This window comes from Camelus ferus, chromosome 31 (assembly GCF_009834535.1).
Source record: "Camelus ferus isolate YT-003-E chromosome 31, BCGSAC_Cfer_1.0, whole genome shotgun sequence".
In the NCBI taxonomy this organism is placed as follows: Eukaryota; Metazoa; Chordata; class Mammalia; order Artiodactyla; family Camelidae; genus Camelus; species Camelus ferus.
This window is the reverse complement of record NC_045726.1, coordinates 12223278-12244541: the sequence shown is the minus strand read 5'-3', so window position 1 is coordinate 12244541 and position 21264 is coordinate 12223278. Positions and strand designations below refer to the sequence as shown.

Genomic DNA, 21264 nt, shown 5'->3' with positions numbered 1-21264 from the left:
AGGCCTCCAACCAGATGGGCCCAGCTGCCGAAAGAGGACAGTCCCAGAGTGGCTCATGATGGGCCCAGAGCAGCTCCCTTCCCGATGGGAATGAGCGCAGGTGGAGTGGAGAGAATTCCCAGCCTGCACAAGCTGAAGCCACTTACCCCGAGGTGACTCCCAACGCGGACCGCAGTCCCAGACGGTTCTCAGCTGCGAACAGCCCCTTGCCATGGGGCAGCTGGTGCCTGTTGGGTAGAGTCCCTCCTGGTTCTCCGGAGTGAGGTGAGCTCTGGCAGCTGCTGCTGGGACCCAGGGAAGGGGCTGCCCCAGCCGAGGTTGACCTGCCATGGGCACAGACTCCTGCGCTGGCTCACCAAAATCCTTACCAAAGGCAAGTTCTTGTGCCTGCTGCATCATGAGGACAAACAAATTCAAACATCGGAGTTCAGAGAAGAGAAAGGTTTACTGCAGGGCCAAGCAAGGAGGACAGGGTGGCTTATGCCCAGGAAAACCCTGAACTCCCCGAAGGGTTTCAGCAAAGTATTTAAAGGCCAGGGGCGGGAGGTGCCTCGCAGGGAAAATGAGCAGCTCCTGCGCAATTCTCTGATTGGCTGATGTCGGGGTAACAGCGCGGTCAACAGGATCAACCCCAGGGCCGCGTGCTCTCGATCATCAAGTAGCTAATTTCTTCCCTCTGGTGGCGGTTTTTAGCGTCTGAAAAACTCCAGAAATATACATGAGATACTATTATCTGGGTCCTTCAGAGAGGAGCTGCAGCAGAGGATGTGGGGAAGGGGTCTGACCCTGGACGACCCCACAGGGTCCTCTCGGTTACAGTCCTTGACCCTTCCTTCCCTATTCTCCACATCTAATTGGTCTTCAAATCCTTTGACATCCATCTCTAAGCATATCCTAGACTGTATCCCCTTCTCTCCATTGCTAATACCTTAGACCAAGCCACCAGCATCCTTCACCTTGACCTCATACTGCAATAGCCTCCCACTTCCACTCTTGTTCCCCGACAATCTAGTCTTCACATGGCAAACAGACTGGTCCTCTAAAAATACAAATCAGATCAGCTGATGCTCCTTCAGCCCTCGAAGTTCTTACCCTGGCATACAAGGCACGTAATCGGGTCCCTCACCTCATACTATTATGCCTTCTCTTGCTGAGTTCCAGCCATAACCATGCTGGAATTCTTTCCTGTCCTTGGATATAACAGACTCACACCAACCTAAGGACTTCTGCATTCGTTTCTTCTGCCCCAAGAGCTTCTTACAGCTGGTTTCTTTTTGTCTCTCCGGCTTCAACTCAAATGTCACCTCTTTTGAGAAGTTCCATCCTAATATAGTCCTTCTATCATTCTCTATTACATCCTCATTGTTATTTTTAGTAGCATGTATAATATGTAAATTTTTTTTTAGTCTCTGTCTCTCCCCGCCAGCTTGCAAGTTTGTCCATTTTACTCACCTCTGTATTTCCAGGGCCTCAACAGTGCCTGGTGCAGAGTAGGGACTTAAAATACATTTATTTTACATATATATACATGAGATACTATTACCTGGGTCCTTCAGAGAGGAGCTGCAGCAGAGGATATGGGGGAGGGGTCTCATTATATATATATATATATAAAATGAGATTATGAGTTAAATAAATGGCACAGGCTAAGGACAACCAGAGAAAGAAAGTCACAGAAATTTTGAAACCTGAGCTGAGTATTGAGTAATGAGCAAGTTTTGGACTATCAATTACTTAATAGAATACCAAACAAATGGAAAATACAACATAAAGATGATTCAGTAGACAGATATCAAATAGGCATATGAAAAGATGCCCCTTCACCTTGACCTCATACTGCAACATCACCAGGGAAGCACAAGTTAAAATGAGACACCACTACAGACCTACTAAAGCAGCCAAAATCCAGAACACTGACAACATCAAATGCTGACAAAGATGTGGAGCGGGGGATACAAAATGAAACAGCCACTTTTGGAAGACAGTTCGGCAATTTCTTACAGAATGAAACATACTCTTATCATATGATCCAGCATTCCCTCTCCCTGGTATTTACCCAGAGGAGTTGAAAAGGTACGTCCACACAAAAACCTGCACATGGTCATTCATAGTAGTAGCATTATTGATGATTTAATCAACCTGGAAGCAACCATGAGGAACCTTCAGTAAGTAAATGGATACATAAACTATGGTACATCCAGAAAATGGAATATTATTCAGCACTAAAAAGCAGTAAGCTATCAAGCCATGAAAAGATAGGGAGGAATGTTAAATACATATTACTGAGTGAAAGAAGCCAGTGAAAAGGCTACGTACCACATGGACTCCAGCTCTATGACATTCTGGAAAAGGCAAAACTATGGAGATAGTAAAAAGATCAGTGGGTATTAGGAGTTAGGGGGAGGTAGGGATAAATAGGTGGAACAGAGGATTTTTAGGGCAGCAAAACCACTCTATATGATACTAAAATGGTAGATACATGACATTTTACATTTGTCCAAATGCACAGAGTATAAACACCAAGAGTGAACCCTAATGTAAACTATGGCCTTTGGGTGATTATTATATGTCAATGTAGGTTCATCAATTGTGACAAATGTACCATCTGGTGGGAGGATCTAGATAGTGGGGGAGGCTGTGCATATGCGGGGACAGGGGGTTTATGGCAAGTCTCTGTACCTTCTGCGCAATTTTGCTGTAACTGGTCTAAAAAACTTAAAACTGTTCTAAAAAAAGAGTCTGTTTTTAAAAAATGAAAAAGAAGTAAAGATGAATTAGAAAAAGTCCAGAAGCTTGGTGAGGAAGCTTTAGGTTGAAAGAGACTGAAAGGGAGTGTGGTGAAGCACAGTGGTGACTCTCACGTACTTACAACTGGACTCAAGGCAAGTCCTTTGAGAACATGCTATCATCTGCCAAGATCATTTGCAAGTTCTCAGTGACAGTCATGTTATGACATGTCCTATCAAGGAGGAACCTCCAAGTCCTTTGAGCATTTCATCAGGCTACGGTCTGGGCCTAAAGGTCACAATGCCAAGGTGAATGCATAGGTAGCAGAAAGACACAAGAATCAAGAAATGAGGCAATAAGTCCAGAAATCTAGGAGATAGAATCAGGCTGGGAAGCACACAAATGAGAAGCCCATCCAGCCCATAAGCCAAGAAGGGGTAGAAACAGAAGCAGATCTCCAGGAGACAGGGACAGCCTGGAGCCTCTCAGGGCACAGTGGAGTGACCCCCATGTGACAGGGACACTCACCTTACCCGCTGTCTGTTCGGGATCCCCTGATTACCCTTGAAGCTCAGGCCTGAGCTTGGAGAAGAGGAAGCAACAAAACACATTATCAAATTGAGGAAGAAATCAATCTTTTTTACTACTACAGTTGCTCTATATTAATTAAGCTGGTGGTTAGATCCAAGTACCTCTAAATTACCAGCTCCCTTCTTCCAAAAGCACTTAATGACTACAATTGGCACATTGAAAAGTCAAGGCAACCAACCTGCATGCATTTCTATATTTTCCCATGGTCAGCAAGTTTGAGAAGCTGGATGTCTCTTCTCAGGAAGCTGGGGGATGGGTTTATTAAGGAACGTATAAGTCCCAAGAACGCTGCCTCAGAACAATCCCCCGTGAATTTCTTGTAGAGCTGATGTGCAAATTACCTGCCTGCAGGTTATCTCATCTTTGGATTGTCCATGTTTCCTTGGTCTTGGTACAGATTTAACTCACCACTAACCATCTTTCTTACTAGCTGTTCCCACCTCCCTGCCCCTTCATGATTCCCTATCCTCATGTGCTAAGGGGATCCAGACTGGAGTAAATAACAGCCTGAACAAAGAAGCAACCATTAGCATCATATTGTGTCTCTAGGAGGAAATGGCATGGCTGTAACCGTGGGTCAGTCTTTGTTTCCTGTTTCAAGAAAGTTCTATAAAATGAACAGAGAACCTGTACTAGGGGTAAGGCACACTCTGTGAGTGGCTGGGCAGGGTCCACTTGAAGAGACAGGTCGACACTAAAGGGAGGGTCCTGTCGCCACAGAGATGGCTCTAGGCAGGCCAGTAAGATGAATCATGAACTTCCATCTGCCATTCTATAAACCGGCATATAACAAAGGTTACAAATTTAATAAGGAAAAAAAGGGAGAGTGAGGTATGAAAAAAAAATCCCACACAAGAACAGGAGAGAAATGGAGAATTATTCTTTTCATATTGCAAGTTTTGTGCCCTTTTTATCTACCAAAAAAGCACTAATTGAGATTGTCAAATGAATGGCCTCTGGATACGTGTACTTGAAACACTGCATGCCGCGGCTAAGAGGCCGGTGAGTTTCCCCTTAGTCATTGTGTTATGTTGTCATTGACATCTTTACTGCCCTTTCTTCCAGATTATGGGGGGGTTACCCTTCAGCGGAGTTTTACAGCTCAATCCGGAGTGCCATCATCCACCTCCTCCTCATTTCAAGTAAGAAGCATACTACTGGGAGTTGAAGATCCAATAGAGATTAGGAGCAGGGAAACTCCTCCATCAAAACTAAAATCTTCTCCCCAGAGGTAAAGTTATTAAAGATGGATGTACTTGACAATTTGAGGGGGGAAAAAAAAAACGAAGTGATGCTGTTTCTCAAGGCGGGAACAAATCACCACCTCCCACGGTAATGATATAGGCCTTTCCCTAGGAGCTGAGAAAGACAATCATGGAAAGAAGCTCATCAGCAGAGTGGGTGAGAAAAAAATGACTCAGGTATTGTATTTTCTGTGTTTTGCCAGGAAATGCATCACTCCGCAGATGGCTCTAAGTTTAGTCGTGTTGTGGAAAGCCAAACGTGGTTGTAGCTCATGACTGCCCCGACCACCGTTTATTGAGGGCCTCCTATGTAACACGGATGCTGCATATATTAGCTATAATCCTAACGCAATTCCTTCATGTGCTACACATTTTCCAGTTTCATTGATAACTCACCTGCACGGTGAGAAAGTGAGTAATTCACTTAAGATCACATGGTTAGTTAGTACCTTGAAGCTACCTATTTACCCTTATATTGAGACCTGTGCTAAAAAGGTTGATCAGGTAAATGAAAACTAATACAAAGCTGCCCGGGACTTTCTCACCAATCTCATTTTCTGCCGGTAATTGAGGATCCAGAGGGCAGGAGTGTTCTAAATTTTGCAAGAGGAATAACTCAAGTGATAAATGAGCAGAATATATTAAACAGTGTAAGCCCAGAATGCTGTAGCCAGCAGCAGTATTTGAGAATAATCACAGAGAATAAAATAATCTAAGAATGTCTACATGAACAGGGAGCTATTTATTCAGATCCCACCTGGAAGGCACTCTGCCTAGAAAAAAATAGACACCAAACCTTCCCGCAGCTTCAGTAACTCACTGTCAGTAGGGAAGACCCACAGTGCCGGACAACACATGGTGACTGTCTTGTTTCTGCGCACAGTTCTCAGAACATACTGGATGAAGTAAGCCTCTCAAAGTGGGGTGGATACACTCTGTAAATATTGAACTCTGAGCCATTTCAGACCAGACACTCCGTATTCTCTGCAACCATCCCGAGCTCAGGACAGAAGTAACACGAGAGCAGGAAGAACATAGAAGAAGAATCAACAGAACCCAGACAGCAAAGGAGGAACAATGCGGTCCAGTGAGGCCCTGAGCCAGACCTGAGTAAGCAGATTCACTAGGTACTTAAAGATAGCTTGCTCTGTTTCTTATATGTCCACACACGTTGCTTGTTGGATATTTACTTGCACTAAAGGTGGCAGCAGAATCAATGGGATTGGTCATTTTTTCATATGATGTCAGCCCTCACTCTCAATGAACAACTGCCATCTTTAATTGGGGAGTGAGGGACCTCAAATCCAGGCAGTTGACTTAACCACCGGTCCATGCCATCTTATTGCATTTTATTTTTCACTTCATCCCCACCTCTGCTCTCTGGGTCCTCTCTCCCTCCCTCCCTCCCACAGGGACCCAGTCTAATGAATCTGATACATCTTAAATGCTTATGTCATTGTAAAAACATAGTTCTGTGTGAATATATAGATTTATTTTAGAAGAGCTTTATTGTGCTTTATATCTTGTTCTGCTTTTTCCACTTTCTTTTTTGTTTTTGGTCTTTTACTAAGCACTATGTTTTTAAGATCTTTGTGTGTAGCCATAATATCATTACTTCACTACCTCTGAGGGTTGCACATTATTCCACAGAAGGCATTTCCTCTTTTCACTTATCCACCCAACTAGTCATAGACAATTAGATTGCCCTCCTTCCACAGATATTCTCACATGGGTGTTCTATGAAACCATGGATTTTTCTGGAGTAAATACTCACACATGGGCTTTTAGAAATCTGTTCCTTTAGCTCTAACCCTGTGCTGTTTCCTCTGCTTAGTCATGCTGCTTCTGCACCTTTTGTTAAAAAAAAATGTTGCCTATAGCCTGAAATATACAGGATAGCCTATTCGCAAGCTCTGACCTTTAAAGGTATAGCATTTTTCCATTCATACAGAGATAAAAAGTTGCAAAACAGAGAATAACATTTGTCTTGTTGGAGGTTTACAGGAACACCAAGACCTGACCTACATGACAGCTGCAAGAACAAAGGATTCCAGCACCAAGAAGTTCACAAAAAACAACCACACCCCATCCCTTTTTAGAATAAAAGGGGCCTGAATTCTGACTTTAGGTAAGATGGTTATTTGGGACACTAGTCCACCATCTTCTCGGTGAGCTGGCTTTCTGGAAAAAGTTGCTATTCCTTGATTTATTGGCCTGAAGTGCAGTGAGCAGTATGAGCTTGGACTTGGTAACAATATTTGTTCTTCTTTGAATTGCCTGGTCTTCTTTAAACTGCCAATTTTTCCAGGAGTTTCTGTCTTTTTATTACTGATTTGTCTAGAGTTCTTTCATAATCTAGATATCAACGCCTTGTCAGTTTTACATTGTGGACATCTTCTCTCAGTCTGTCACCTGCCTGTTAACTTATTGTATGGTGTTTTCTGTCATCTTTCTAAAGTTCTGAATTTAAAAAAAAAAAAAAAAAAAACTTCAACCACTGTTATAATTATATTTTAGAGCAAGGTGAATCCTGACAATTGCAGTAAAGATTTGATGTCCACAGTAGGCAGACTAGAAAACTATTTTAGAGTGTGGTCCTAGCTAAATATGTTCCAGTCTGGCTGCCAAATTTTAGAAACATTGTGGGACTTCACTAAATTCACTTCATTTGTTTTATGGCTGATGCTTGCCTGCCTCCATTTCCCTAAAACAAATTATCCTGAAACAGCAGATAAATTAAGCCCATAATTTATTGGCTACCTCATCTTTAAAGACATCTCTCTGCCTCATCCATAACCCCTAAAACAACATGGTCAGCCCCTTACTCAGATGGCCCACATTTCTCTTACATGTATCTTATCTTTTATAATGACCATACTTTGAGAACCATTGTGTTCACTCTTGTGCATCACTAGAATGTGCTTCTCTGCTCAGAGTTCTTGTTTCGTCAACCTCTCTGCATGGATGTGTCATAGAATCTTGACTCTAAAATCAAGTTGGCTGGATCACCCCCATGTATTTCCTTGATCCAGCAAAGTCTCCTTATGTTATGGGTGGAGCTCAACCCTATGTCTGCATGACCCAACTTGGATGTTTTTCCCACCATATCATGCTACCTTCTCCCATCAAGGCTGACTTGAATCATTCCGATAAATTAAATAGCACCTTATTGTAGGAACCGCCATCTGGACCAGAGAATTGTACTTTGAGGAAAAAGTACTAGTTATAATAAACTACATCAAACTATTTTTCAAATATCTTCCACCAGCCATCATCCACTTAGTAAGGTGCAAGGTGATGGCTCCATAAGACCTCTGTACACTCTATTTTCTTCTACGTCTTTCATCACAAAATGTAGGACTTCAATTTTGAGCTGCACAGTGAAGGCTTAAAGCACTTATCAAATGGTATAGACACCAGCACTCTCCAGACTGTCTACCCTGAGAAAGCAGAAAGCACTGGGAGCTGGCCTGACCTCATAGCCAGGCCTCGGTGGTCTCCCTGCTGGACATAAACAATTTCTCCCAATATCAGCATCAGGCCGTTCTGGGACTGTGATGGATCAAGACAAAAACAAGACCACTCCATCGTCATGTATGAATACAGACAATACATGAATATTACCCAAGCTACCAAATATCAAACATCTCAGCCCGTTCAGCTACAGGTGTGCTCCTGGTAGCTTTTGGCTGGAGGACATTGGAATTTCACTAAACTCATAAAATGACGTGTAGCACTGTGAGAAAAGCAAACTTTAGAATTCTGACTCTGCTACTTGTTGGCTTTATTACCCTGAAAATGTTACTTAATTTCCCCAAATCTCATGTTTTCCATCTGTAAATTAGGATAACTGAGATCACGCAAAAAGCCTGTGGAATATACCTCATAGGGTTTTTGTGAGCAGGTTGTCCATGGACAGCCAAGCAGATTGTGTACCGCACCACTCCAGAGGACGCCATCCACACAGCCCTGCAGTCATCTACAGAGCAGTCCTCTGTGAAATAATGTACGTCAAGTGCTTGGCATACGCCTCTCACATATTAAAGGCCCAGTAAGTGGTAACTATGACGGCTAAACATGCTTGAGTTTGTAACAGGGCAGCCATTGTCCTGAGTGTCAGGGCTGCCCTTCTGACTGAACAAGTGGCTGCCTGTGTGTGTGATTAGATCAGTAAAGTCAATTGAAAAAAGGTGCCCGGATCACCATCAGCAGGTTTAGGTCACAGCTACAGGACCACGAAATGCCGAGCATCCCTCCCTCCCAGACCCTATGTGATAAAAGTCTGATGCCTTCTCCTTGGAGACAGTAAGCCATAGTAATGACAGCAATGGTATGGCATCTCCAGTTTACACACCTTTCCATCCCTTATTTCTTCTAGTCCTCACAATACCTTGTCAAGGTAAGTATCTAGGGAACATTCTTAGGAAACCTATTTCACAGATGATAACTATGCAAAGAGAGGTGCAGTGAGTAATTCAAAAACACATATCAACTACGTGGCAAGGGCAAGACACAAACCCAGATCTTCTGACCCCAAACCCACTGCTCATTCCAACAACACACACTTGACTCTCAGTACTGAGGGGGTCTGGTTGTGAGTGCCAAGCACCTGAGATGTTAAGGGAAAGCTGAGAGAGGGCCCTTGTTAATGGCAAGAACAATGGTCCTCATTCTTTGAAGAGGACACGGACACACCATAAGAGGTCCTTGTAGGTGCCAGTCCAACGTCTGTAAAACGGACTAGATTAGTTGCCTCTCAGCTCTGATGTGTGAAGCTTTGGTGATGCTGTAATGAATGAAATCACCCAAACAGTAAGCTAAGTCCCACCGCTGCTAGCCCCTCTTTTGCTAGCGTGCTTCTTTGACTTCCCAATTATCAGTACATTTCCTCCCGACCCTATTTCCAAAGGAGGGAGAGAAGGCTAACCTAGACCAAGCACCTGCTAGGGAAGATGCAGCGCCAAGGGGTTGACAAGAATTATCTCATTTAATTCTCACTACAACCCTGTCGGGCAATTCTACCATTTAATGGGTAAGAACAGAGACCGAGAACTTAGGGAATGTAGCCAAGCTCTCAAGGTGAGTGGAGTCCAGATTTTAACACAGGGCTGGGTTACTCTAAACCCAAGGCTCATTCCATTTAACAAGCTGCTTGCCCAACATATGAAGAAGTCAAAATGTGTTAAACTGGTCTGGAAAAGAACGCAAGTGGCTGATAATGGCACTTTGTGTTACCGCTTCCTCTTCTAAATACCTCTTCCAAAGTCTTTTTTTACTTTCCAGTGGCCTGCAATGCCTCCATTAAAAATAATGGCTAGTGACATGAATTGTCAGCAGACCAGTGGGAAAGGCAGGGAGAGGGCCTGAGCCAGAACCACCCAGCTCACTGCCTTTGGGTTCCCAACTCTCCGAAATGATGTGGGACAATAATGTTTGTTGTTTTAAACTGCTAAGTTGGGGATACTTTGTCACGAGGCAATAGATAAATTATACAGGGGGACCTATGGAGGGTACATGACTTGCCCAGGTCACCCATAGATTAGCAAAATTAAATTAAATTAAATTAAATTAAATTAAATTAAATTAAATTAAGGACTGAATCTCAGATCCCTTCACTCCAGGTTTAGCGCTCTTTTAACTCTTCTCAGCTGCTTCCGTGGAATGCTCATTCCTCACCCTGCAGAAAGCGTTTCCACTCAGTAATGTACAAGACCTTCTCCAAGCTGAAGGCACATGACACACAGAGTGGGCAGGATTAAGGGAGAAAATGGGAAGGGAGGTGTTAAAAGAAACACGAGGGACAGCTTTGCTTTTTGTTCATCTTTCATCTGCATTGTCAGAAGCTGAGGCCGTTTCTCGGGAGAAAGAGTGGATGGCGCACCATTAGAGTAATACATTCAAAGGTGGAGAAAAACGCAACCCATGTCTGCAGGTTGAGGAACACTGGCGGGCCGCTAATGAATTTCATTATTCAAAGCAACTCACAACGTGATGGAAGAGCCGCATGCTTAGAAAACTCATCTTCTGATTATATCTCAATCTCCAGATCCGTGAAATAGAGCATCTCCTATTGCAGAGACATCAGTCAAGTCTCAATTAGATCTAGAGCTAGCCACATTAGGTACTGGTTTAATTTGTCAGTGTCTTTTTAAAAAAAAAATAATAATTCTATTAGGTATTCCATTTGTAACTCACATGATGGAATTTATTCGCAGCAGCCAAAGGCAGCAAGATGCAACTGAGACGGTATAAAAAGCCTTTGCAAGATACCTGTTACTGAGAGCATTTCTTTCATTGGATGCCCATTCAGAAGTGCCAGCCAGTATCTGCCTTTACAGAATGCAACATTACCATGTGGCCATTTTTTAAAGGAGACAGCTAGTAACCAGGAGTATTTAGACAATATAAATTCACATCTGCAAAATGTCTGCCTAGAGATTATTGATTTTTGCCTTCCCTGAACAGCCTATTGAAGGGAAGGATTTTTCTAATGCTTTCCGGGGGTCTCCTGCAGGAAATCATTACTGGTGGAGACTATTGTTTTATGGGTCTTTGGAATGGGAGCTTTAAACGCAAACATGAAATGTGAAAAGGAAGGAAGTGATTTGCGGACGCCGGCCTGGGAGCTGCCTTTTATTCATTGCCGGTCCCCTGGTTTATTTCTCCAGGCAATTAACCCAGAGTGTCATTCTGGGAACCATCCTTTGCATGGCTCCTCCTTCTGCAGGAAATTCGTACAGAGACCCGTGCTAGATGTAATTTCTCCTCATCTGGGCTCCACCTCGCCCCTGCCCTTTCCACCTCTTCCCAGAAGCCCACTTTTTCCCATCACCAGCGTCTCACCTGGGTTCCCTCTCTCATGTGTGTCGGCTTGGTCTGCAGCCCAAGACCAGGAAGAGTCAGGAGAACCTCAGTGCAATGACTGTCTCTGCACTGGGCAGGTGGGTGGGACAAAGCTCTGTGTCCAATGGTGTGACATCATCAGAAACGGTTCAGGTAGGCGCCACACACCCTTACTTATCACAAGGGACCACCGTGGGACCTTTCCGACAGCACCGTCCTAGCGATGAGGGTGTTGATGATGAAGATGAAGAGGATAAAAGCAGCTTCGTTCTACTGAGTACTTAGTGCGAGCACTCACTCCATCACTTACTCCGTCCCCAGTTTACCAGTGAGGGTTATGCGAACGAAAAATATCACCTGCCATATCAGTAAACAAAGGATGTTGTGGCCATCAAGCCGTCACATAGCAGCCGCCCCACCAGTGAGCCCTGACGGAACTCAGGATGGATACAGGATGCCCGCCACCCCCAACGGTGCCCCCTGAGGAGATTCAGGATGGGAAAGAACAGGACGCTGGCCCTAGAGAGCTAACATGCACATCAAAGGAATGATTTCAACGAGCCCAGACTCTTGCATATTCCCATACATAGAAAAGCGCTAAGTTCCTTAACTTGCGATATCTGGTTTTCTTTCATTAGTGGTAATCTTTTGATGTTCCGACTACCTGGTCTTTGTTGCAAAAACTCCTATACATCCTGGCTCCTCTGCTCTTCGGAGCAGTCTCTTAGGGTGATCTGAGAGGCTGCCTCCCAGGCTTAAAGTCCTCAGAAAGCCCCCTGAATAAAACATAACTCTTAACTTTTAGGCTGTACAGTTTTTTCAGTCGACAGGAACGATGTGCCCTTGGTCACTTATGGACAGCAGAGTGGGATTCAAATCCAAGTACAGTCGATGCCAAAGCCCTCGCTCTGCGCCAGTGACCCCCTCTGAAGGGTCAGGCTTGACCTGCTCTGTTCTTGCTCACAGTCAAGTGCATCTCAACCTTGAGAGCAGGTGGGTTGAAGCCTTATCTCTCAGGGGCCCTTCTCAGTAAACTCGACACATAGCCAGGGGGAATATATTTCATTCAATAATTTAAGTATAAAGCATCTGTTCTGTGTCAGGAGCTGTGCTGTTGAACGTGCAATGGAAATAAAGAACGAGGATGCTAAGGCAGTAGGGAGATGGTCAATAAACCAACTGGCACAAAAATGAAGGCGTAACACAAATTGAGGGGAGGCCACGGAGGACGGGTGCTGAGTGCCATGGAGACCATGGCAGGGATCTCGGTGACATGAGGGATGAGCAGGGTTAGGAGTTAACCAGGAAGGATCAGAGGCAGGGAACAGCATGTGTGAAGGTCCTGAGGCAGGCAGGGGATTAAGGCATCTGAAGAACTGAAGGAGGTTCCACGTGGTTGACGGATGATGAGAAGCGTGGAGATCAGCAGTCAGTGCAACTGGGGAGAGAGTGGGCGAGAAGCACTTGGGGTCTTACGGGAGTCCTGTGTCCTCCTGGGTGAAACAAGGAAGCCATTAGAAAGCCCTGGTGTGGGAAAGACATTGTGACCATGTGCGATGTTAAAAGCTCACTGGGGCTGCTGTCAGGGGTGGGACGGGAGCCAAGGTGATTGCCGTGATGTAAAAGAGACAGACGAGATGGGGGCTGGGACCAGGGGATGGTGTACAAATGGAGAGAACTAAACCTGCCCTATTTGGTTCCATGGAAGGAAGAGAAGGGTATTCGTTTCTGATGGCTGCTGTAACAACAAACCTGGTGGCTTCAAACACCTGCAGAAATTTCTTCTTTCACGGTTCCGGAGGCTAGAAGCACAAAATCAAGGTGTCAGTAGTGTGACGCTTCCTCCAAAGGTTCAAAGGAAGGCTCTCTGCTCTTAGCTTCTGATGGCTCCCAGCAGTCCTTGGCATTCCTCGGTTTGGAGATGCATCACCCCATTCTCCGCCTCTATTTCCACACGGCTTTCTTCCCTATGTGTCTCTTCTGTGCCTCTGTCCAAAGCTCCCTTTCTTTTCCCTCATAAAGACACCAGTTATTGGATTTAGGGCCAGCCTAATCCATGATGACCTCATCTCAACTTGATTACATCAGTTTAAAAAAAAAAAACACTATGAACATCTTTGTGGGGGACCCAGTTCAACCCACTGCCAGAAGTAGAGATGTCAAGTGTCCCTTCCATGTTTCTATCAGGAGCAACTTGGTCAATGGAGATACTCAATTTAGTAAACTGAGAAGAGTGAAGGAGAATCACGTTTGGGTCCAGTCTGGGGCATGTTAACGTATGGACTACCTTTGAGTTCAGATGTCAAATTGATTTCTATAAAATATATGTGAATATAAATATAAATATACAAATAAGTTTATATATATATATATATATAGAGAGAGAGAGAGAGAGAGAGAGAGAGAGAGAGAGGAAATTGACAAATATGGATAGTGGCTATCCTGAGGGCTGCTTTTCTTAATGCTTTGCAGAGTTTTTCTAATTTTCTACAACTGAGTAGGTGCTTTTTTTAAAATAATTTTTTTTTAAAAAAAACAAGCTGTATTTGGAAGTTTAATGTGGCTGAAATATGGGATGTGGGAAGAAAGAAAAGACTGAAGAAAGGTGAAGCTAAATGCTAGTTATCGAGCCTGGTCTAATTTGCCAAACAAAGCAATTTATTTTTCATCCTACATGCAGCAACAGGGAATTTTGAAAGCTTGAAAAAAAATGGAAGCAGAATGATTATCTCATGGAATTTAGTTAGCTATTTTTCTGACTGTGGAAGTAATAAATTCTCATTATAGAGAATAAAAAATAGAGCTACCAGAAATTACATCTCTACCATTAACATTTTTCAGTATTTCCTCCCAATACTCTTTTCTGTACCTATTTTGCACAGATTAGATCAAATTCTAAACAGCTTCCTTTTTAAAAATTCACCGTAATATGATAAATCTTTCACAGTGAACTTGAAAATTCCTGGAAGCATAATTTTATTGACAGCCTAACTGGCTCTGCCATGGAGATAACATGATTTACTTACCTCTATGTTTGAATATGTTTATCATTGTCATTTTAAAGTAAATTCTAAACAATGCTGCAATAAGCATCTTTATCCAGATTTTGACAAGAACATTTTGACCAGAATATTTATTATGCACCAGGTGTGCACAGACACCTCAGGATGTGTTAAGAAAGCCAAGTTGAACGTCCACCTGGTAATAGGGCTGCTCCTGCCGCTTGGAATGCAATAATGCCATCTGCCCAGTAGAGGGAACTCTCTGCATATTGAAGTCCATCTCTTTTCGCGCTGAGCAAGGAGCAAAGTGGCCAAGCCAGCCACAGAAAGGTTTTCCTGGCCAGGCATTGCAATTCTGTCCCCCTCCCTCTCGTTCCAGACTGCTGGTGCCCCTGTCACTGGTGGTGTTCTGCTCACCTAGTCACTAGCTCTTTGGCTTCTAACCCTCCACCTTGAACATACCGCTACAGACGCCAAGACACTGTGAGCCAGCTGGAAGCGCTCACGTGCCCTCTGCAGCGTTGTCTCCAGGAGACATTTGAGCTTTCTGGAACCACAAGCTAACACCCATCTACTCTGCTCACCAGGTCGTCTTCAGTGTCTGGCTGGGCACCTAGCACATATCGGACATGTAATAAATACTGTGCGAATGACTGAACTAGACAATCTTTTGGCGACCACAGTGACTTGACAACCAAAGCCTTTCCTAAGCTCCTGAAGGTCTGTCCTTGAAGAGCAGTAGATCGAGTCCCTCCCACAGGGTTCACTCTGCTGCTCCTTCTGCCCCAACCAAGGTCGGCTTTCCTCTCTGCAGCCTCACTTCCTCAGCTCTTAGGATGCACAACTCTACCTGCTTTGAGCACCAGAGCCGTGTGAACAAACTCAGTCTGCTTGGCGATTAGTCATCGGCTACTCATGTTCCTAGAACCTGAGATGTATTTTTATGATGTAGAAGCCACACAGTTAACAAAACCATCTAGATGTTATCTTTTAATGCAAATCTCCATCACACACTCCCACCACTCCTTTTCCTACCACATCCTAACAAAGATCTCTTTGACACACACAGGGAGGAAAGGCTTGTTTAGAGTACTTAAAAACCCTGCAGGGGATTATTCTGGTGGGCGTGAGGACACACACACACACACACACACATGCCCACTGGCACCTGCCGCACGCCATCCCCACCCCCAGCATACTGAGAGCCATTACTACAGACTAGACTTTCTACACCTTGGACGCACATCAAAATCACCCAGAAAGATTTTTTTTTAATTATGTTGATGCCCAGGCCAAACCTCAGACAAATTAAATCAGAATCTCAGAAAGAGAGGCGTGGGCCTCAGGGATTTTACTGTGCAGCCAAGACTGAGCTCTGCGGCTGTCAATGCTTGGAGAAACCAGTTAGGAGTTAGCCTAGCCCCTGTCCACAGACCCAATGCGGACTACAGCGAGATTAGCACGCAGTGACTGCGCCCGAAGCAGCCCAGAGTGCAGCCGGGTGAGAAGGGCGCTGCCCCAGCTTAGGAGGGTGCGGTCTAAGGTTTATCACCCGGTAAGTCACTCGTGGTCTCTGAGGTTTCGTCTCTTTAGCTATGAAACAGGAATACTCATCCTGCAGAGACGGTAAAAGGACCAAATCAAATAATGAGATGAGTTATTTGTAAATTGTAAATAGTTGTGCATTTGGAAAGTATTATTATGGGGAGATCCCACATTAATGTTTTAAAATAATTTTTAAAGTAATTTTAAAAATAAGTTCAGTCTTGAAATTGACTCAATATTTACTGCAGCACCTGTCAGAAGATTCCAGGTTTTCAGTGCTTCCATCCTGTTGCCAGGCTCCCAAGTCTTCTCTCATCTCTTTCTTAGCCAGCCAATGTATTCGTAACTCTAGGAAACCAGTAGTTACTGACATCATAGCACTGAGAAGGTAGCATATCGCTCACCACTGTTTCATTCGGTTATTTTACATCATTGCAAACTCCCATTATTTTCCTTTAATAACATTTTCTATTAGTAAGATGCCAAAGATAACTGAAGTCTTTTATTCTAGCAGCAGACTTTTAAGACCTAAAGTAAAGACTCTTCCCTGGTGTAATTTCAGGCATGATCAATGAGCTAGTCGGAGCTGTTTCTGAGTAAGGAACTGCTCTTGACTTCACAAACCACGCCATTTGCGGACAGCAAACTACATGCTGAGTTGCTAAGTTACAGAACTCCGAGTAGCGTAGACCTGCCACTGAGCCCACAGGCTGCTTTGCCTTAAAAAGTCAACCAGATTTAATTTTGAGATGTGCAGTTAACCTAGAAACGAATGAAATCAGCACTGCAAATGCTTACATATCTCATATAGATTTTTTTTTCCCCTAAATTACAACTGTTCGTAAGGAAGTTTTTTAGCCCTGGCTTTCCTTAAGTGGCAAATCAATAAAATTATGTAAACTATGGAAGTGTAATGAAAAGACAGAAGGCAGCTGGTTACAGTCTGAAATTAGGGGATAAATAGAAGGTTGGGTACAGCTCAGTGGTGGAGCGCATGCTTAGCATGTGCCTGGTCCTGGGTTCAATCCTCAGTACCTCCATTTAAAAAAAAAAATGAAATTAGGCAATAAAGAGAAAGCTTGTGAATAGAAAAGTCAAGCTGTTGACCACCCCTTACGTATAAACAGCATATATACACAGTCTTACAATGAAGCAAGTAATCCCTCATCTCAAACCCCAAACCCCAAATCACGCTCTATCTGCAAGGAAGAAAGAACCAATGAATGGTTAAATAATTACCTAAATGGGGGTGGGAGAAGCAGATACGGTTCAAAGGTGTTTGTTATCAATTACATTTAGGGTTTGGTCTCATAGTTTGGAGATACTGGGTTTTGTGTGTTCACTTGTTTATAAGACTATTTTCAGCAAGAGCCATCCAACTTTCCAACATTATGATGAAATCAAAGAACATAAATCCATTTGGAAAACAGAAAAACTTTATCCTTGAAATCTAATTGAGTCTACTGTTAAAACTGAGACACAATATAGGCATATAAGTAAGATTCAACTCAAATTTAAGAAATAATTAGCAATTAAATTAAAAGTTTCAACCCAACTGAATAAACTAGAAGATTCAAATGCAGGTGGTCCTGCTTTACATTAAGACATTTAAAATCATGGTGTCGACAGTCTATGTCAAGGGCATCACCCTCCTCCAATTAGATTGGAGCCACTAAAGGTCAAGAGATGTTCTAGCCATCTTTATATCCTTTACAACTCCTGGTACAATTGTTCTTCATATATGCTGCACACTAGAATTTCTTGGTGAATTTTTTTTTAAATAAAATAATATCTGTGTCCATGCCCACACTCAACTCGGCCTCCAGGGCCCAGGCGTAGGGGTTTTTTTATTTAATTTTCCCATGTGATTCTCGGTTTCTAAGAACAACTATTTCAGCCACTTTCTCAGCTGAATTTAAGGCAAACAGAACATGGTGGAAGAGGGGTGGCTGGGAATCAAGAAATCTGGATTCTAGTCTGGGCTCAAACACCAAGAAGCAAAGCAAGTTTTGGAAGACCAGAACTTCGCTCTGCCCCATTTCCTCGTCTCTGAACTTGCAGGGTTGGTCCCAATAAAACATACGAAGCTTGCCTCCAGCTCTCAGCTTTCATTATTCTGTTCAATAAATCAGGCTTTTTTTTTTTTTTAACAAATTCAGATTTGTCTTTCCTTAATGAGTCTGACTCAGGAGAATGTGGAATAGACTTTGAACTCCCTCAGGCTGGGGCTAAATCTTACTCAAGTCTGCATCTCCAGTTCTCAGCCCAGTGCCTGGCACGGAGTTGCTCCTAGAAATAGTTGATGGTGGGAGGAGTTACTGTGTACCTGGCATTTACTGCAACAAGAAAACGGAGAAAACCTGGCTCTTTCCCTTTTTTTGAGCCAACTGGTGTTGGAGGCTGTACTTACATGTGCTAGAGATGAACGTCTTAGTTGATGAACATAATTCCAAACACTTAGTACCTTCTTCCTGGCTTTTGCCCCCCACACATATGCAGGCCCTCCTCAGTCACATACTATGCTTTGTGCTCCCCTCACTACAACTTAGAAGATTAAAATAAAGGGATGTGTAAAATAAAGTCCACCTCTGGAATTAGAAGACAAGTATTTGGATGTTTACCTGTTTTCCAGGGAGTAACCTTGAACACATCATTTAAATTTTCCATTCCCTTGTATATAAACTGCAATCAGATTACTTTGAATCTGTTTGTTTGTTTGTTTGTTGGTTTTTCCTAGTGCCAAGAACCTCTGATTTGGGGCATAAGCAAGATGAAGCTAACCACAGCCTTTCTGCCCAATGTTTTTTATGTCTAGCAACTAGGATCTATGGTGACCAAAGACATAGATAAGAGAAGCCAAGCTAAGATCAAGAAGAGTTTGGTTGTTTTGTTGGTTTTTTTCCCCAGTAAACAACAAATTCAGAAAATATAATAGAATGTCAAGAAGTCAATCATTCAGGCTCTCCTTCCCATTTATCATCAGAAGCTCGTCTGACAATAGCCAGAGCCAAGCTGACCACGGTTCTAGCTCTCTGCCCTGAGGCTCGTGGGGAAAGCTCACAGCTCCAAGTGCAACACAACCCTTGTCGAACCCCAAAGAACAACAACTGACTAGTTCGATGAATGAATGAATGAACACATCCCTGTGAGGCAGTTTATGAAGATGAAATTGATAAAAAATCATATAAGGACTGACTTGAGCAAAAATGTGGCTCAACTTCCCAACAGTCATGGACTGATGAGATGATTCTTTTTTACTTTAGTGACCTAATATTGGTACCTGGCAAAGGAAAAGTCTAGGTCACTGGAAGAATTGAGGAAATTTTTAATTGTGCGAACTACAGGTTAGCCCAGAATACGGTAAACAAAAACCAAAGATGGAACCAGAGGAGCAATACACTAAAGGAAGTATTTCTCTCATGAGAGAATTATTATCATGAACTGTGTGGAAAGTAATTGGGATACGTAACGAACGATTCACAATATTTCTGGACCTTTTTGAAAAGAAAAGTATTAGTATTTCTGGGCATGTCTTTTCTACATCGCAATTTTTACTGAGTGTTTCAGCATGACCCCAAGAGGTTTTCCTGCATTTTTAGTAGCCTTTTATTCACCCACTTAAGAAAATACCTCATTTTATCTCAATGTGGAGTCTCCTCTTGGTAAGGTTTTTTGGAGCAAGCTAATTTCCAACTACTTAAAAATCACTGCGTCGCAATTATGCCTCGATCCAATTAATCACTCACAGAACATCTCAAGTTCAGACTCTACCATTTTGCTCCATCAGTGGGATGGATCACAACAAATCAGGGGCTAAGGGAAAATGGGGTCTGGGAATGGATTCCAACCTCTTCTTCACTAACAATTCAAAACACTGTTTAATCATTCCCGGCCTCACTCTCCCAAAGTAGAGTTAAAACATTCTCACAAATACGGCTCACAAAAGCGTTGTCACTGACAAGGAATCTCAGCGCTTCCAAATCACTTTGGAAATATAGAATGTGATATAAATGCTTAATTTTAAAAAATGACAAAAAGAAATGACATGTGACACAGTTGCTATTTTTACTACCTGTCTAACAAGAACCCACGCACACTTTTCTGAAATAACTGAGTTAGAAGCCAAGAAGGAATTCAGGCCAAGATGTTGAATGCTGCACTTTGATTTCAGAGGCAAGGCCTCTTCAGACCCACTGCAACTGTTCTTGCCATCCAGGAATGAAGCAGATTCCTGGGAGGGGAAAAAAGAAAAAGAAAAAAAAACCCCCACTGGTTTGTAAGGCATCCCCTCCTCTGAAATTAGAGTTTCCAGCTCCAGACAACTCTCTCCAACAAGCATTATCACCAAAGGGCTTTTCTTCCCTTTTCTCCCCCTTTATGCAAATTCACTGAAAGTAGATATTATGCGTGACTTTAGGTGAAGCTCAGAAGCAAGCAAACTAACATTGTAAATCAACTACACTTCAATTTAAAAATTTTTTTAAAAGCAGCTTTCATGGAAACAACCTAAATGTGCATCAACAGATGACTAGATAAAGAAGCTATGGTATATGTACACAATGGAATACTACTCAGCCATAAAAAAGAAGAAAATAATGCCATTTGCAGCAACATGGATGGACCTGGAGATTGTCATTCTAAGTGAAGTAAGCCAGAAAGAGAAAGAAAAATACCATATGAGATCACTCATATATGGAATCTAAAAAAAGAAAAAGACAAATGAACTTATTTACAAAACAAAAACAGACTCATAGACATAGAAAACAAACTTATGGTTACCAGAGGGGGAAGGGATTAGGAAGGGATAAATTGGGAGTTTGAGATTTGCAGATACTAACAACCACATATAAAATAGATAAATAAGAAGTTTCTATTGTAGAGCACAGGAAACTATATTCAATAGCTTGTAGTAACCTGTAATGAAAAAGAATATGAAAAGGAACATGTGTGTGTATATGGATGACTGAAACATTATGCTGTACACCAGACATTGACACAACATTGTAAACTGACTAGACTTCAATAAAGAAAGAAGGAAGAGGAGGGGGAGGAGGATGAGGAGGGGGAGGAGGATGAGAAGGGGGAGGGGAAGAAGAAGAGGAAGAGTCTTTGACTTTTAAAGCTAAAAGTTCCACTGCGGGAACAAGATATATCCACACGTGCAATATAAAACAGTAGGAGGCAGGATGATCAATAAATCCTGCAGTACCATCTGGAGCGCTGGAGGAACCTGGAGAAGAGAAGAGAGGAGGTAGCAAAGTCTTCACAAGGACTGAGCTGTGGCCCAGTGGACAGAATTTGAACAGGAGTTG

The 21264-nt window shown here is 43.0% G+C and overlaps 1 long non-coding RNA gene across 1 annotated transcript; it reads left to right on the top strand.

Annotated features, from left to right (window-relative positions):
* The first annotated feature begins 1979 nt into the window (after positions 1-1979).
* On the top strand, positions 1980-21109 carry LOC116660776. The gene is made up of 3 exons (XR_004316398.1): positions 1980-2064; positions 6516-6522; positions 21100-21109. It is a non-coding gene; the product is annotated as an uncharacterized LOC116660776 (long non-coding RNA).
* The last annotated feature ends 155 nt before the right edge of the window (positions 21110-21264 follow it).